Source organism: Pagrus pagrus (genome assembly GCF_965226575.1).
Source record: "Pagrus pagrus genome assembly, chromosome: 20".
In the NCBI taxonomy this organism is placed as follows: domain Eukaryota; kingdom Metazoa; phylum Chordata; class Actinopteri; order Spariformes; family Sparidae; genus Pagrus; species Pagrus pagrus.
Genome location: NC_140207.1, coordinates 8748219 through 8768132, shown reverse-complemented (window position 1 = coordinate 8768132; position 19914 = coordinate 8748219). Strand labels below are relative to the sequence as shown.

At 40.9% G+C, this 19914-nt stretch overlaps 1 long non-coding RNA gene across 1 annotated transcript in view; it reads left to right on the top strand.

Moving 5' to 3' along the window:
* The first annotated feature begins 16469 nt into the window (after positions 1–16469).
* The window catches only part of LOC311249604, a 266354-nt gene continuing 262909 nt past the window's right edge, over positions 16470–19914 (top strand). The window contains exon 1 of the long non-coding RNA XR_014621204.1: positions 16470–16892. This is a non-coding gene — a long non-coding RNA (uncharacterized lncRNA). The remainder of the gene's footprint in view (positions 16893–19914) is intronic.

Sequence of the window (19914 nt, the reverse complement as noted above, 5' to 3'; positions counted from 1 at the left end):
CTGAGAATCTTCAAACAGCTCTGTTAGTGCGCCACAAAGGGATTCGCCCAGACGTCAAAGCAGCCAACGAGGAGCGACAGACAATTATTTCCACACTTTCCCTCGTCAGCTGCTGCTGCACAGAGATTGTGGCTTTGCATGTGCAAGCAGCGCACTCCAGAGAAACTGCATAATAAGCAATTCAAAGCTGTCGTTCGAATGCTGAGACATGATGCACGAAGGCCTACAGTGGGCCGGACAGCAATTTGTAGAGTAGTTATGGTGTCTGACTGCCAAGATTCGCGTAAGTGTGTGTGTGTGTATGAGAGAGACAGAGAGAGATGAGAGGGTGTGTGAGCGTATCCACATGTTGAGACAAAACATGACCCCTATCTTCCTATGCCAGCAGCCCACACATTTACTTTATGGCTCCCTTCTGGATTTGATAAAAATCCTGTAAAGCTCAGGAACTTTCATCTAGCAGCTCTTCCTCTACTCAAGAGCAGACACCAGTATCTTTTGGTAGAACTCTGTCCCCATCATTAATCCTCACAATAAAGTATCGGTTGTTAAATTTCTTATCTGTGCTCAAACATGAGATCCAGATAATCAGATTGGTGGCTCATTTTTTTGTTTTGCAAATTGGTGTCAAAAACTGTAGAACACTCAGAGTTAAGAGAAAATGAGTTTTGAGCACGGGGAAAGCAAAGTGCAAAAAGTCTGCCTGACCTTGAAAGCGTTAGACTGCATAAATTGGATTGCGACCGGCCAATCAGAGACTTCACGGCGAACGACAAGGAGAAGATAGAAGGTGTCGAAAGTAACTGTTTAATTAGGATCATGCAAGGTGATACTTTAGGTGGTATTTACACCCCGTAAGGAAGTAAATACATTCTGCATTTGCATGTCACGCTACATTTTAAATGACACGACTCCTTCCACGGAAGGAGCTCGCGACAGTGCTGGTGTTCATTTGTGAAAAAAAATGAAATTGAGATTTTTCATCAGTCACACAAAAGTTTCCCTGCGAGGATCAACCATGTGTCGAATCTGCCCTCATATGACACGATGGATTTAATGATGTTTCGACTCACAAGAGACAGAAGTTTCAACTTTGGAAAGTTAGAATATGGCAACTGTCCAATCATAGCAGGGCAAATGTAACAAGGCACAGCAAGCCATTCCAGCTTTGGATTTCTCTACATGCCGAAACACTGCATGGGCATCTAGTGAGACGTGATACTGTGTTGTGAAATAATTTGGATGTTTGTGGGTTTCAAAAGCAAAAATGGTCCAAAACCGCATGTTTATCTACACACATATTAGCGTGTCTAGCTAACAAAGTTACTATTTAAACACTATTCATACTAGATTACTTTTTGGAGCTACAGGATGTGAAATGCTCCAACATGTCAGCCGCTCCTGTACTTCATAAATTTGGGTAATTTCATGCTCAGCAGCCAAAGCTGAACACGTTACCTGAGAAAAAATGAAGCATTCGTCAAACACACGGTTCATCCTGATCCGGAAAGCCTTTAATCTTAAGACATATTTTTTATTGTCAAGCTTGTCGGACCTAGACTAGACTCAGGGGGGCAGAACTCCAATCATTTCAATCATACTGTCACATCTCTAAGTTGATTATCAAGTCTTGTTTTGGTACTTATGCATTTGGCTTTGGATGAAACGTGACTGAATGAAATATATAAATAAGCAGCAACTCCAGCAGAGCCGTGCTGCAAAAAGTGTCAGATCTTCTACCAGCTTCTTAATTGCGCCTCAGATGGTGAAATTGACTCTGGCTGCCCTCCCCGCATGCTGCGACGGTGACACAAGAAATTGCTTGACCGCTTACGGGTGAAAGGTCATGTGAGAAAGGTGCTTTATGCGCTCTGTTTAATATGACTTTAATCAAGAGAGAGTTAAAAATCTGCGGCTTCGCTTCCACCGGCCATGAAAGGTCATAAAAGACAAGAAAAAAAAGAGCTGAGGGAGAGAGGGGGAGCCATTTTTACTCACAGATAACGGAGCAAATAGCGGAGAAAGATATACTGTGTCGGCTGAATATGTCAGAGGGTTATGAAGGCATAGTTTGCGTGCTCTGGCGTGCTTTAGTTTTAAGGTGACAAATATAATTGTTGGTGTCTTTTAATGTATTTATACGATCTTAATGACTTCTGGTTTTGGTGCTGCGTCAGTGTTTTTATGGCCATATCTGTCATGTCATATAACAACTTATGTACCATTCAGTTTAGCATTGGTTTAATATGGAGCCTTATCTCTTCTATATGTCCATATACTGTACATTCATGTATAATAAATGCGAAAAGCTTTATTTATTTATTAAGGCAGATACTGGGTTAGTCGTTGCGGGGCTCCGAATGGCTCAAGGGGCTCTGACCAATTTAATTCTTGTTTATGTGTGTGTTCGTTTCGGGAGTGTGTTTGTGCGTGTTTTCTGCTTGAGCGAGAGATGAGAATAAGTATGGCCTATTCTCTTTGTAGTATCATTAAAAAAACATTAAAAAAACATTAAACCTGAAAGCCACCATGATTTGAATCTCCATCAAAGACGTGAAGTCCAGTCGGGTTACTGTAGCCAGAACAAGACGCTCAACGTTTCTCAATTTTTTCATCAACAAACTTGAAATAAACATGTCAACATGGGTGCGCCACGCTGTATTAAGTGTTGCAGTGTGGTGATCGATGGATGGATTGCGGTTATTGTAGCGTGGTATGTTTGCTCTGACACGCTGCCTGGAGTTCTTGGGAATCCAATTTGAAAAAAAAAAACATGAAGGAACTCGACTGGCTCAGATCCACAGTCATGAAGGTGTGAACTAATGATGTATTGAATGCTGCAAAGAGTTTTAAGGGGAAGATGAATCAATTCACTGTCTGCAACAAATAATGGACAGATTCGGGGCATGAAGAGTACATATACAGTACGAAAGTCTAGTGTTACATGCAGAGTATTAAAACCTGTTAACGGCTAAGCAAATAGGTAAGCGCCTCAATAGTCCTCATAGTCGTGCCGTACATCGTTAGAAAGCTGAGATTCTCGTAATTCCATTCATTCAAACCATTTCAAGATACAACCACATCAGCATTGTACAATCAACAAACAACAAACGTGTCTGGGGGTTTCAGTAGTGCCTCAAACACTGTCTTCTCTTATTCCCAAATGTCCACTAAATCCATTTCAGTAACATATTTAGTCACAATCACAGCATGCCATGACACAATGGCAAAAAACTGAGATCAAAGATGCCTTTTCATGCTTTCATCTGCTATAAAACTCCTCTCATTTCATTGCAGGAGCATTTGAGCAGTTAGTAGCTTCTATGCCCTCCCTGGAGCCTACAACAGCCAATGAGCGGTCGTGTAGACAAGCTATGTATTATCTCCTCTTCCTCCTCTCTCCTGAGCCACTTACACCTCTGGATGATCGGTGCACCATGTAGTTAATGAGATTTCAAATCCAGTAATATATAATTCATTACAGTTTTTTTTTTAAAGCCATAGAGTTGGGAATTATGCAAGTTTAAGTAGTTTTATGTCTTGCTCTTTGTATAGGCTGTTTATCCACCTAAGCACTTGTTTTTAACTACTCTGTATGCAGAAAGTTGGTGTAAATAATGAAATAAGGAAACTATAATGAGTGTTTGCCCCCGTTACGCTCAGGCAGGGGTATTTTGAGGTCGCAAAATAACATTGTTTTGCCAGGCATCTGATTTGTTTCTTAGAAAAACATGTTTTAAGTACTTATATACATATTATAATACATGATATCGCTTATAATTGAATACATTGTGATCTCGTTGATCTGCTCTGTACATGCGACATCTATTGCACGTCTGTCCGTCCTGGGAGAGGGATCCCTCCTCTGTGGCTCTCCCTGAGGTTTCTTCCGCATTTTTTCCCTGTTAAAAGGGCCTTTTTTGGGGCAAGTTTTTCCTCACTCGAATCGAGGGTCGAAGGACAGAGGGTGTCGTCTCTGTACAGATTGTAAAGCCCTCTGAGGCAAACTGTGATTTGTGAATTTGGGCTATACAAATAAAATTTGATTTGATTTGATTTGATTTATGTGACTTTAACTTGGAGGATGTAATAATATATCATGTGGACCCATTATGTTTTCCAGCTAATAGAGGCAGTTACAGGTCCTCTGCAGGCTTATTTTCACATAAAAAAATGAATGAAAGACAAATAAATAAATAATGCAGTGTGTTCAACCTCCTATAGATCAATGCCAGAGGCACTTGCAGAGCTTCTGACAGCTTGGGGGGAAACAAATCAGTTTATAACCTTTCAAAAGAGCCTAAAACCATACCTGTACCTGTACATAAATGGTTCAACAACAGCGTTGGATTGACTTCGGGCTAGACTGGTATGGATGTTTTAGGATAATTTTACACGCATTCCCAGGAGTGAGAACAGGTTAATTGTTTGTCCAGATAAAAACACTTCAAATGATTAGATCAGAGCTCCCCTTTATTCCCTTTGAGATTCAATGCACATCCCAAACCAATTGATGAGGCGAATGAAGGGTATCACCAGGAAGACGGTCGGATGAGATGAAATCTAACGCTGAAATAAAGCAGCACAAAGGATTAGATGTGGTTAGGTACTCAGAGATCGCAGGAACAAAAGGATTAGCCGGAGAGAGGGATGTGGGTCACAACCGGCAGATAGTGAAACCAGCCAGTCAGCCTGCCCCGAGGCCTTCCTATAATCCACCACGGATAGGGAGGGTTGTGCAGGTCGTGTGCCGGCAGGGGAGAGGAGCGTGAGCAGTGGGGTCACATTCGGGGTTGTCTGACTTTTCCAGGGTAACGTCTGTGTATAGAAGCCAATCAAGCGTTTGTTTTCACACACTTTTGGGTAAGGGTTAGAGAGTCGTCTGTACTCTGGTGCTTTTTCCCGGGCTGTGAACTTTGACCTGTGGCTCAGGGGGATAAATCAGTAGGATGACAGTCTGCCAGACTAGCAGCCGATTAGGATTACACCATTAAGCTCCTTGTTAACCCCGTGGCACGAAAGAGACCTAAGTGTCACGAGAGATGCTTAGAGGGATGCCTGTGTAGGATATCAGCCATGCTTTCATCACCTTGTTTATTCCTCAAAATGATTCACATTTTTCAAAATAAAACCCTGTCAAATTCAGAGATAGAGCCTTTAAAAGGAGGCCACAATGCTAGGATTAAGCTTCTTTTGCCATTAGAGGGTAAGTGGGGGTAGATGATATCATGCTGATGGTAATTACTCTGACATGGCCTCTCCAGCAGTCTCAAAAGACATGGATTTTCCTCAAACATAGGAAGTAATATGGGGCTACAGATCTGATAGGGTGTCATGGCGGGAAGCAGCCTCAGAAACAACCTCCTCCTTATCTGATGGGATCAATGGGAGCGCAGGAAACTCAGTGACCTACATCTCCCTCAGACAGACATCTGTTACCTTCCATTCCTCACCCTGGGCCAACGTGAAATTACTTTGATAAACCACTTTCACAGCGGCCCCCCTCGCAGCCACCGCAACTTCGAACGTTTCAGGTGGAGTATTACATTCTGTTGTCCGGAGAAATGGGCACAAAGCGTGATGTTTTGGAGAGGATTTTAATCAAATGTTGCCATCTGCAGTGCAGGGATAATTACAAAGATCCGCTGTGGCATGTGGTGTGGGCAGGGTGCATGGGACAGAAGGAGGAGAGATGATTATTATTATTGTATCATCTGAATAAGATTGGTGTGTGCAGTCTTGTGTTCTGAGCCCTGGAGGTCAGAATATAAGAAAGAGGATTACAACCTAGGAGCCAAGTAGATTAAAGAGCGGCTACTGTACTCTACTTAAACTCAGTCCTTCATCCAGACTCTGATCGACACACACAGTGATTACAAAACGGTTACACAGATTACTATAGGTCACTTTGTAAAGAAGAGTATGTGTGTGTGTGTGTGCAGCCTCAGTCACTCTGCAGCAATCACAAGCAATAATCAAAGGGAACTGGCAGCTCAAAGCAAGCAACCAATGCAGTTCTGCTACGTCAGCACGGCCTGATTGTGCCCCAGTGATCATGCGATCAATGGTTATAAATAGAGATTGGTCACTGCTGGAATGCATTTCTAAAAATATGCACAAAAATCATCATCAAAAGTGTTGTTTCATTAGCGAAAGTCATTCCATGTAGAGCGGAGGAGCATTGGGAAGTATAGAAAACGAGGAGATGCAGAAAAAGGCTAAATTCCCTGGGTTTTTGTGGTTATAAATAGAGATTGGTCCCTGCTTGAATGTAGAATGAAGGAGCATTTTGAAGTATAGAAAACAAATGAGACAAAATTTGAGATGAGTGAAGAGAGCACTGGCGGACTCAGGGGGGTGCAGGGGGGGCTCATGGTGCCACCATGTTTGAAGAAACACAGGGAAAGTGCCCTATGGTAGATAAAACATGATGAAGTGCCCTCTAGGGCGTCCGACCAGTGGACAGAACGTGCCCTCTCTTCACTATAAATATATCACGACTGTATCTGCGCTTGTGTCCCCCCAGATACTTGCCCTTTTGTATTTTCTTTCGCCCCTGTCCCTCAAACATCCTGAGTCTGCCACTGGAAGCGAGGACTTTCTTACCCAAATGGGAGTGTGTGTAGAAATCACCATGCAGAGGCATGTTTGCAAACCTCTCCCTGCTCACTAGAAAGAGTCATTTTTGTTAATGAACAACTAACACATTGCTTTTTACCCCGTGCTCTTTGCATGGCCTCCTCAAAAAGGCAACCTAAATGCCAGCCACCGCACGGCGAGTTATGCGTTCGCGTGGGAGTCTGAGAGTTAATGCATCCGAAAAATTGGAGGTGGATCCGGCCTCTCGGAGGACACGAGAATCAACACGGAGGATGACATTTTCTGCTTTGCATCATGCACAAAAAGTGATTCACAGCGGTCGGGCTGATGGGATAGGCTATCTTTTCTCCTCTGCAATTTAACCGCCGATGATGAAATGGCAGCATGGCCTATGGGCACTCAATAAAAGCAGGAATGCATAAACAGAGTGGAACTGTGTGCCTCGAGGCTCATAACAAGGTTAATAATACGATGTGAGGCCAAAGCACGCCGATTGAGCAATTTCTTTATCTTCTTCCCTCTTCATCTTCGACCAATCTCCCCTTAGGTCATCCCTGAAGTGTTACTACCCCGAGTCTATATAAATGACCAACCTAAACGCTGTCTCTGACTGAAATAAAGCATTATCCATAATATAAGGGATAAGCGCTTTTACAAAAGGAAATAGTTTATTCAGGAAAAAAGCACCGAAGTCATGAATTTCTAATGCTGTTTTGTTTGAGATTTCTTCCAGGGTCCCTTCTAAGGAAATGTAAGGGTTAAGACATTTGGAGGGGGTATTGTGTATATGGAAGGCAATTGTGAGCCATGGTAAACACTTCAACACACTCAAGCGACTCCTTATCTAAGCATGGCAAGTGTGAGGGGTTCATCTTAGACTTTCAGAAATAGACTGGAGTGATTCTCTCCCCTCATATGGAGAGATTGGCAGCGCAGTCAGGGAAGTGATTTCAGCACTGCATAGAATTGAATTGCTGGGGGGAGGTTGGTTAAGCAAGGGGTTTAATTTGCTCTGGAGTATGTATTCTCATACTGATATGCCAAAATGTAATTGGAGTCGGTACAAGAGCCGGTCGTTTTCATTTGAGATTTGAGGGTGTTCATTTGCGGTTTGAGATTTTCTCTTTTTTTTTTCAGTCTAAACAGTATCCTTTACTCAGCCTCTCGCAGATCAGCGTGCACGGTGCAAAACCGGCGAAATGTAAACTTATCTGATAGTGTATGTAAATGAGTTGTGTCTGCGGAGATACGATCTTATCTGGTTGTGATTATAAGTGTGAAACAGGAAAGTGCAGGTGTTTTAGTTCCCCGAAACCAAGCGCCAAATCCACGTCCATGGTTTTCTGATTGGCCGGGGTCGTGACATATGGAGATGAATGTCAGTAAACACTGCTGCACACATTGAGTCACAGCCACTTCCCACACACCTCTCCCAGTGTGATTCCTGTGTAATGATCTGGGGAGCCTGGACAGCCGTCTGCTTAGACTTGCAGCGCCGTAGGGTGCTGAGCTGAGTGAGAGGAGGAGAAACGGGGGACAAGACAGGAGGGGAAGGTTTCCTTTTTCATCCTGGCGACACACTCCCCATCCTGCGCAGAGATGTGAGAAATTAACAAACACGGCATCCTGCGGTGACGAGAAAAGGTTGAAGTAAAAACCTGAATAGATGACGGCGGCTTGCTGAACCTCGCTCAGAAAATCTGCATGTAAGACACCACAAAGAACCATCTTGCCGTGACTAATGTGTGTGATTTCATTCGGAGCATCATTACAAATAAAAACAAAGCTGATGGTGATTGTAGTTTGAGCCACTTACATTATGATACCCATTTTCTAGATGAAAAACAAAGAGGAAAATCCTTGGGTCTACTGATGCAGAAACGTGAATGTCCTCTGTAGCTCTCAGTCCCCTTATAAATATTTTAAATGCATTGTTACAGTGAAACCAAGGACATTAAGGATAAAAAGACACCGACTTGATCTTTTTTGTGAGGTCTGGACCCTCAAGACCATTCAGCAGGGTTTAAAAGCTAAGTCTTTCTGGAACTTGCAGTTGTGAAATCAGTCAAACGGAAGCACATCAAACTGCCAGCTTAAGTAGGCCACTCCTGCTGAGTTGTTGCTTTATTTTTGTGCTCTGCCCTCACACATGGTGGTGAAACCGTCGGTTTAGCAGGGGGAGAGATGGTGATATAGATGTGCTTCCACTTGGCACCGTTAAATCCCGAATACCAAGTGTAACCACTGATAACTGTGCATGGCAGGTGTATGAATCCCTGGGGCTTCCCGACATGTTCCAGGGGAGCATAAAGACTGGTTGAGTGGCATATGAACTCCTTCCTTCCTCCTGGATGTCATGAACTTCTTGCTCCAATCATGAGGATACATAGAAAGATGGGAATATAGACCTACTATCTTAGGAAGAAAAGGAAAAAGAAGCAGGAGGATAAAAAAAGGAAAAAGGCGGAGGTGGGGTTGCAGGGGGGAAAAAATTAAAAAAAAAAACAACCCCTCGAGGGCTCTATAATCCAAAAATGAGAGAGCTGTGACTTGGAGACACTCAATCTGACAAGATGCATTAAAGCAATGGAAGAAAGGGAAGAGGCAAAGCTAGATAAGAGGGCTGCTTCCAGGAAAAAAAGAGGGAGATGGGATGATGAGCTGCAGATGTGACAAAGGAGATTGTGCTGGAAACCAGCCATCAACAGAACCATGAAACAATGGCACCATCCTGGGCAAAGAACACAATCACTGGGATTATGCTGTGTGACACACTTTCATTCAGTCTATCTCTGTACTGTGAACCTTAAAAGAGCATGTTTTGCTTCTTTATCACAGCTCAAATCCACTTCAAAAGTAAGTGTTTGAGTCATGGTCCTACACCATATATTCGTATGGTGTCACAAATACAAAAGTCTCTTTGCAATCCTCATACAGAGGTTAAAGACTGTACAGTTTGAATTCATAACATTGATTAAAGTGGGGAAATGTGTTAATGTTAAGTAGTTACTAGGAAACAAATGAATGAGTAACTAAATGCTAGTTAACCATGAGTTAATGAGTAACTCCCAATCAAATCTTATAGAGCAGCTAATGATGCATCAAGATTAATTAAGAAACAAGTGAGGAATAATTCAAGAACAAAAGGGATTTGTTAACTAAACGACAGATACTCATGAAGTAGGCTAACGATTCTGTCCTCTGTAACGATGCAGTATGATGCACCACTTCCTTTCAAGGGGAGCAGAGTGTAAATAATCAAAAGATAATGATGAAGTAATGAGGGACTACTTAGTAACTACAGTACTCAGTAGTATGTATCACTACTAGGGGTGCACAGAAGCATTAATGTTTAAGTAATAAGTAATGAATGAGTCGTTACTAGTTCTGGTTCAGAATTAATCAGTAACCACACATGAGGAAAGTTGTCGGTATGACAGATTCACAAATATTAGTCATTCCCTAATAATTCATTAATATTGCACCCCCAGGTCTGTTCTCTAGTAACTCATCATTATATACTATAAGTTCCTTTTGGGAATTAGTAGGGAAGCACAGTTCATTCATTCAATACAATGAATCTATTATCAAGTTCTTTCTTCATCCATTTCTTGTAAACTAATCATTAACTAATCATTAGCTACTCATTAGTTACCCATTAATTAATGTTAGCTAACAGTTAGTTCCTTATTCCATTTGTTCATTTGTTCCCTAGTAGCTACTGAAAATGTATTGTGTACTTACTGTAAAGTTTTACCAGAGTTAGATGACATCACTCTCATGTTAGTATGACCAGGAGATAGTTACTGTCACTCAAGAACAGAGTGATGTGTATGAGACTCGTAAAGGGTTGTCATGTGTGCACATGTGCATGGTTACAGACTAGTATATCATTCTTTATTCAAAAATTGTAATCCCCTTTTTTTAACTGATTCATCTGTATTCTTATTACATATTTTATTCTGTAACTTTACTGCAATACAGTTACGTTTTTCTTTGTATCCTGATTAAGTAATCCTGTTACATGTATTCTGTTACTCCCCAAGCCTGTTTAGAGCGCAACAAGTAATTATTGTGTTAATCCAACTATTGGGAGTTTTTTTGTGTCTCCCAAAAAGGGAGCCTCTGCTCTGATGAGCAGGATCACAAAAACAAATTTGTTTGCTTTTGGTTTCAATTCTAGGGGAAAAAAACACATTAAGAAGAAGCCGACAACCCAAACCTACGCAAGAGTTCGCAGGAAAGGAAAACAAGCATGCCAAGGTTGAGGGTCAGGCTAGAAAAGCCGTCTGTCAAACGGTTTTATTTACCCTGCCCACATGGTTGGAGTTGTTGATGTTTTAAGTGGGAGCAGAAGGATTTTTAGTCCGTGTGAAAAGATGACAGTAGAGACTCATCGCCCAAAGAGCAGTGTCTGTTTATTCCAGATAAATCTTGCCCACCCTCCGGCATCATTTTATATTAATTTGAAGTGATGATTTTCATTTTTTTCCCTTCCTTTTATTATAAAAAACTGTTGAGAGAGTATGTTCAAATTAAATTGCTGAATATTTAATGTCACTCTTGTGTCAGACATTCCAATTTATTATGCAATTATTTGATATGAAGACTTACTTTTGAAACAGCAGTACAGTGTAGCTCTCGAGTACAGCACGTTCTTGATCCTGTATCTTTTTACACAAAAAAATCACATACTGTATCAAATCTTGGAAGGAGGATTTTACAGGTGGATGAAAGGTCTGTCGGAAGATGTCTCATCGGAAGTGTATTTACATATAAATATCTTAAAACCCACGGATATATATTTTTCAGTCTTGTAATCAGGCAGATGGAATGAGAACAGTTTTTATGAGAAATGAGGCCAGACAACGTGCTGCTTTACATCAAGAAAAAAAAAAGTAACAAACTGTTTGACTCACACAAGGCACGCATCATCAGTGTAATCTTTTCCCCAGCACAATGTTGTTGATGCAGATCTGGCTGTTGGTGACATGCAGAGAATGTTTTGCATTCATTCCTGCGTGAATTGGTGTCAAAAAGCCTTGGAGGCTTCTTAATCCTTCTACATCAAAATAGGACACGTTCCTCATAAATTACAATGGTGTACTCGCATAATTACTGTGGCCCCCATGTTACATAAACAACTGGATGATGCTGATGAGTTCAGATCCTCAACTATTTGAGTGAATATATGTATAAAGTTTGACTTTAAAGGAGATCCTTTCTCCTATCCTTCAGTGTTTTTTATAGGTTCTTGTGCATGTAGAAGTTCCACACCAACTGAAGCTCTTCTCTCCCACAGAAAACACTGCTCCTGAAACGCCTCATCAGAAGTCCTGCCTTTAATTTTGTGGATTTGTGACATCACGCTATGTCACAGAGTCACATATTTGCATAATTTTTATATCGCGGCTAGTTTGGCACTTAAGAATTGATGTAGCACAGCTGCTTTGTTGTTGTTAGCCATGCATGCTCAGGCATGTGTGAGCCGACCAATGAGAGCACACTGGGTTTTTGGCAGGGGGGCCTTAAAGAGACAGACGGAGGGGAATACAGTACTGAAACGCTGATGTGCACTAAAGCATGTAAACGTATTCTAGTAGCAACCCAAAATAAAATCATGAACCTGAAAATGAGCATAATGTTTCCTTTAACAGTAGCTCACATGACTACTGCAAAAAGGGTCGTTGATATGAACACACAGAGAATTATCACTGAATCCTGCTCCTCTCTCAGCTCTAACAAGCATTTTAGTTCTTTTAATGGCTTCACAGAGCAAAACTTTACTGTTTTGATTCATCCTCAACCGTTCTCATCAGCAATTTTGGCACAAGCTCTGAAAACCTATTCTATGCTGCCTGCACAGCACCAAAAGGCAGAAAAACAATATAAAGGACCAGCTGGTGAACATGGTGGAGCATTTAGCCGCTGAAGAGACATATATTTCCCTCGAGGGTTGGTGGAGAGCAAAGCAGAGCTAAAGGAGAATGACTTTTGTACTTTCATCAGGTGGACACAGACACAGCTTTCTCCATATCTGATAGATACAAGTATAAATAAATTTGTTTGCTGATAAGTTTAGCTTTAAAGGTTATAGTTTGTAAATGGGCATGAAGGAGGGAACTACAATCACTTAATATATTAGCCTAACATAAAAAAATGCAATTTTTATTGTATTATTCTCGTTATTCTTATTATTTTACACTTACGATGACCAAAACTTCTCCCCATAGCTTCAGCTACATTGTCTGAGTTGCCTATCCTTACCCCAAGTTACATACCGAAAACAATAGTTCGACATTTAAAAAAAAAAGATTACAGCCTGCTTATGTGCTTTTTTTCCCCAAGAGTTAGATGAGCAAATTGATACCACTCTCATGTCTGAGTGTTAAGTATTCAGCTCCAGCCAGGAGTTGATTAACTTAGCTTTGCCTTAAGACTGGAAGCGGGGGAAACAGCTAGCCTGAATTGATAAAACGATCTGCACACCAGGACCTCTAAAAGCTCGCTAAGTAACCAGTTGTAACTCATTTGTACACAAATTGGGGGGATTGCGGCGAGTTATGAGCGTGACCTCCTGAAGGCATATTAACAACCAGGAGAGACTCCATCCACCATCCACCTTACTCCCAGACCCCCCATACTGTAAGACCACCTCATGACAAGACTAAAATTCCATGTGACCCGATGATAACCAAACTGTCTCTATTTGCTGAGGAAGGCCTTTACATGTGGTTCAACCATTCTGAAACACAAAGTGAATCTTGTTTTTCCTTTACTTCACAAGACAAATTTCCATTATGTCACATTGTGCAATATATCATTTAACTCTCTGCATTTGCGATCCCAGGCATTTGTTTCCATTTATTTTTTAAGCTCTTAATGGCTTCTTGGCATCATATATCACTTCCTCATCAAACTGGTCCTATAGCTATTATTTTATTTTGGGCTCCTACTAGAATAGTTTGACTTGCTTTAGTGCTCAAAAAATCACATCAGTTTTCTCATGTGCCTGTCTCTTTAAGGCCCCTCCTCATAAATGCCTCGTCTGCTCCGATTGGTCAGCTCACACACGCCTGAGCCTCACCGCGTCTCCGATCGTCGAGTTTTCAGCTTCTAGTTGGCTTCATAAACACGTGTGACATGGTGATCTAGTGTGATGTCACGGAGTCATGGCGGGACTACTGGCGATGCATTTCAGGAGCAGTGTTTTCTGTGGGAGAGAGGAGCTCTTGCGCACACTTTGGACTTTTTAACTTTCAAGACCTTTTACATGCACAAGAACGTATATATCACGCTGAAGGACAGGAATAAATGAACAGGCATAACAGGTCTCCCTTAAAACTTGACACAGTTGTACCTATGGGTCAATTGAAAGCCATGATAACACATTACTCTGCTGATTGCAACTGTTTTTTAAATTTGTTTAATTTTGGCTGTTTTTTCATCAATTATTTATGTTATTTATTATGTGTATTTAATCTGTTTTAATTTGTACTCCCGACATCATTGAAAATGAGGGCATGCCCTCAATAATTCCTTGAGATTTAAGCAGAAGTTGAAGGAATTTGTAAAATTCATGTCTGTAACATCTATACCCGTCTTCTGTGAGCCTTTTATCCAGATTTAAGGAGTTTGTAGCTGCACAATTTCAATGTCAGAGCACAGCTGGAGCTTTTTGAGACTAAGTTGTGCTCAAAGCCAGTCGCTGGTTTTGTAAGATCTTGTGACATCAACAGTCAGTCACAGTCTAGCACTTCTTATTAAAGTAATAATCACCAAGGTGAAATCGTTTGCAGATTAGTTTATGTCTCCAGAAATTAGTCTGCTGCAGATGTTTCACTTGATGAGCATCACGCTGCTTTCGTTTATCCTTTCACAAAAGATATTCCCCTTTAGAAGCGTCAGGCTGGGGGGATTGATCTGTTTTATTTTGATCCCACCTCACGGCAGCTTGCGTTACATGCTACTGGCATTTCCTAAATTACTCATTCATGCAGTGTTGTGTCTTACCAAGCACTGTGAATCTTCAGGCTTTCACCTGATAGGTGTCCCTCTCTCACCGGCATTATGGAAAGCAGCCGCAGCATTAGCAATGCAGAAAGGCATGACAGGTTTTTGTATAATTACTCGTGTACAAGGAGGAATCCAAAAAATGCCGGCATGCATCATTAGCCTCATATACATGGATACAATCTCTGATTCATAATTTGCAGCAATAATGCTCATCAAGGTTTTTTTTTTTTTTTTTACTGATTAATTAGAACATTTTTTATATGCCTCTTAAAAAACTAATCAGCCATGGCATTTTGCTAAATGTTGGATGTGAAACAAGGCATGATATGTTCAATGTGAAGATACCGCACTTACATTATGTAAAAATGTTTATGACAACCCCTACGCTTGCTCAGGATGGGCTGTTTACACCTGCTGTAGTCTTCATAGTAAATATCATTAAAAACAAAGTGAATAAAATCTAGTTCAAACAGATCTATCATTTATGCCTCCTTCACATCACTTCAAGGCATATCAACAGTATGGCACCGGTATTTTAAGCAGCTTCACATCTCTGCCGGGATAGATCGTAAATATTAGGATGATTTTCTGGCACCGCTGAGATCAGGACACCCTGTTGAACAGCACCATGATGCACACTTGTAGTTGGCCCGAAGAAATACATAGCACGCTGATGCGAACACCCATCTGCAAGCAAAGTCCATACATTATGTCTGGGCAACACTCACTCAAACACACATACACACACACACAAGGACATTTTTTTTGCGATGTGCTAAATTTTAAGCACTTTATTTATATCCATCAAGCTAATTAGTGTGCACAGGATCCAAATACTGAGAGGTTCTTACAATGTTTGGACAATTATAAATACATAAAGCGCCATCTGCTCGACACTGCCAGGCTACCAGTGGCAGCTGAGATGGAGCAAAATTTTGCCAACTACCTACTTAGATGTGAGTTATCATCATATGAATTTATAGGCTGTTGCAAAACACAGTGATTTATGTGTACTCAACCTTATAAGTTGCAGCCTCCTGATATCTGAAATAAGTGTGTGTTGTGTCTTGTGGATACTTTTCTGCATTTAATATTTAAAAAAAGTGAATCCCCCCCCAAAAAAAATTCAATTAAAAGTTAACCACTTCATTAAACTGTGAGTATTGCAAGTACACAATAGAGCTCCCTTTATGCTTAATAATCAATTCTCTCATTAATAGTAAATGAACTTAATTGTCAGAGCAGAAACACAGCGTTTAAAGAGCGTCGTTTAAAGACTCGTACCAATGAGCAACAGTTGTTCTGTGCAGATAATATGGTGTGCTGCATCTTATTTAGCCTTTTATTCTAACCATTTGCAATTACAGTTCATTTTAGTGTTACGTTATTGTGGAATCATGTTGCCTCAAGAATACTAGACTTACTTTGAAAAAATAATTATTTTACAACAACAACAACACCAATAATAATAATAATCATCATCACAATAATCATAATAATGCATGTATATTATAGCCTATATCTTTGTTTGTTAGTATTTTGTCCCAAGCAGGCTCAGCGCCTTCTTCATATGCTGCATTCACGTGCTCCTCGGATGAGTGACAAGGAAGAGCAAATGAACCAATACATGACTTTGGTAAAAGTTTCTTACCATCAGCCCAATGTTTACTTTTGTCCGCCAAGTTTTCAGCATCACACGACGTCGACTCGGCAACTCGTGAACCTAAAAAACGTCCGACTTTCCGAGTTGTTGTTCAGAATTCAGAGGGCGATTAACGTGAATTTCCCTTTTTCCGACAGCACTTGATAGCACAGTGTGACTACAGACTCGGAGCACAACGGCTCAGCGAGGACGAAGGAAATGCGCGCCATCTTTGATCAAAAAGTTTATCGCCGTTAATTACATTTCCATTCCCTCTCTTGGAACAATTTACGTCGTGTTTTTATCCTTAATTCTGCCGAATTGTTGCAGAGACGTACACCTGTCGTTTCATAGGCTCCAACTTTCAACACTTACCTGATAAACAGCTTTGCTAGCCAAAAATGCCTAAAATTGCTGCTGCGCTCGGTTGTAAAGTAGTAAAATGAACATTGAGAAACTCCTTAAATTATCTACAGAGGATATTTAAAGGAGTAGAAAAGCCAACGACACCCACGGTTAGAAGAAAAATATCATACAAGAGGATGAATGACGGCCCCTTCAGCGCCATAAATGACGTTATTTTGAGTGGAGATTGGCGCAGAGTGAACTAGACCTTCAAGAAGACCTTCATATAGTAAGTGCAGCTCTTGGTCTGAGCTATGCTAAAGATGAATGTGTCGTATGTGCCGCCGTGCCATATGTATACTGTATTTGTGGATTTACTGTCACACTGTTGTTGTAGGCCTAATCATATGCTGTCATGGTGGGATGAATGGCATGCCTGTGCCATAATGGTGCTAAAATGACTGACATCACCTGTGCATGTGGAGCTGTAAGCTGCATATTGTGACTAGACAGCTGGTCACTCGTACAGTGTAATACTGTGTTGCTGGATGAGTGTAGTACACATTTCACATCTGCATTTGTATGATTTTTGTGGTTGCTATTAGGAGGCCAAAATGCCTGTAACTGTAGAGTTAATTAAACCACCACAGCTTATTGGATATTTGGGCGATTGCAACAGAGGCCAGATGTGTTGTATGATATTGTCCATGGTAATTTCACTTAAGTTGGTGTGCATTTTGTGTTAAAGGGTCATTTTCCCAAAGGATATGCCAACTTGGACGCATTGTAGCAGAATATAAATAGAAAGGCATTTTGAGTATTCGAGCTGAATCAAAGTTGGAACATTTCTCACAGGAGAGATTTTCTTTTAAACTGATGAAAACATCTACAGCACCATAATGAACACAAAGAAGGATAGGTGCACAATGCACTTTGCTCTCAATTAGACTTCCAGACAGTAAGTGCAAGTCATTGTTTTGCAATGTGTTGCATTCATTGTTGCGCTGTTTTATTGGCTGCTGTGCCAGCACTGTGCGTGTGTTGTAACCTCAGCAAAGCTTGTTGTGAGTAGAGCCACTATACAGTCTCACAATGCTGCATTGTTTAAGTGTGGATGGATGAATGAGATTTTCTAGGTCTTTACATTAAACCTGGAACGAATTCTTGTTATTTATTTGTTTCTATTGTATCACTGCCGTTTCTCGGCTTCAATGCTTGTGGCTGTGTCTCAGTGGAGTGTATTGGCACAGGAAAACTATTTACATTTTTTCGTCTATAGTTATTTTCTATATCAGTTTGGATAGACTTCCAGCAAGTCATTATTTTCTGCTGCCGGTATGGATGTTGTGCCGCCACTGAGCTGATGTTGTGACCTCTGTTTCGTCTGTAGAGCTGTAAACTGCAAATCCTGTTATTAGACCTACTATAGTTCACAATATGCATAAGATTGCATAATATTTTGCAGGATTATTCTTTAATTTTGTATTGAACAGCATGTTTCTTGGTTAGCATAGTTTGACATGATATGTGAGTAAATAAAAATCTAAAATGATTTGGTAATAATCGAGGTTGTATATCTGGCTCACATGGCAGCCAGTACCTAACCAGCTGATGCCTTGACCTCACCTCAACTGCCTTTAAAATCGATTAATCATTAATAATATATGAAATATGTTGGATGTTTTTACATTAGAAAACTTTTTAACCACTGACACAATCTATGTTCAGTGCAAAATCCAAGCAAGCTACATTAAGAGTTAAAGGCTCAAAACAATCATCTTGGACCCGACACACATATTACAATTACTGATTCTCAATCATAATAATGTTTTTAAGGAAAAGAGATACTTTGATTCTGCACACTTCTACAAGCTCTGTAGGAGTATTGGTTTTAACAAATGATTTGTCTACATAAAAATGGTATCAATATGACCTAACTTCCCAAGTAGGTGGTGTAAAAGACAAAACAGAAGAAAAGAGTGGCTTGACTCTGCCAGAGAAGGTGTCTTTGTATCGCCCACCAATATAAAGCTGCTTTTATGATTTCTGCTTACAGTCCCACAACACCTTTTTAGTTTACCAGCCTAAACTTTCCTTTTGCACGGCTCTCGAATTACATAATTGTCCTAAAAATGAATAGGAGAATTGAAATATTGCATAAGGCTGAGTGCCACCTGATATTTTGAAACAATGTCGATGGTGCCAAAATGTCCAGGCTTGGCCGAACAAAGAGTAAGCGGAGTCATTCGCTGATTCCAAAGGGATTATTGTTTTGTGTTGTTGAAGAGGTGCAAAAAGGCACACTTTTCTGCCAGCAGCACTACTGGGGATTTCAGGCTGACATATGCACTGAGAGGTGTGAGAATGCCAAAGTGCAGATCAGGCAAGTCTACAGCGCAGGCCATATGGTCATTATGTGCCCAGTCTCAGTCCACATGTTCGTGTACTGTATGATTCTCCACTTGACATTGCTTCACTCCAAATCTAAGATGTTCCAGGCGCATGTAAGGAGGGGTGCACAAATGTGATGATGATAGGTGCTGTTTTTAAACTAGATTTGGACCAGAGTGTGCTGAAACATCCACTCAGTCCTTAACCAACCCCCACAATTTCACACACTTTCTTCTGAGCTGATGCGTTAATTTGTCCCTGTGCTTAAAAAAAGACACATATTGTAATTATTGGGAAAACTGAAGGCAGCAAGGATTTTTTTTTTTTTTACTTTTGTGATGATTTTTTTCCCCCTCAGTGAAATCGAAGACTATGGGTAAAACAGGTGGATGTTGGGCTGGGATGTTTCATGAGCAGACGTCAATCAAAAGAAAAACACCTGGCAGTTCATTAGTCTACGGTTCTTCCAGACTGCTTAAATTTGCATAGGAAACTTGAGCTCTCCTTTCAACGCGTCTCTCTCGCCGCTGTTCTTGCAAATGTTCAATGCTCACCTTCCCACAAGCCACTGCAACAGAACTACATGTGTCCTTGCCCAAATGAATGGGGGGTTGTAACTTTGCATGTGAATTTTATTGCTAGTGGACTTTCACAATTGGATTTCCTTGGATTTAACCTCTTAAACCCTGCTGGACTCACCAGGGGGTAGGGGGTTATCATTAAAATGCATGGTGCGAGGCCAAGCGCTGTTCAAACCCGCAGACGTTCCTTTAAAATTCCAGTCACGACACAAACATTTCCAAAGACACAAAATATGTCAGGCTGCATTACAGGGAAATGGGTGAAAAATGATGCACAAGAGGCAAGTTGAGGTGAAAAATGTCACTCAACGTAAGCATCATAAAGCTTTGAAGACACGG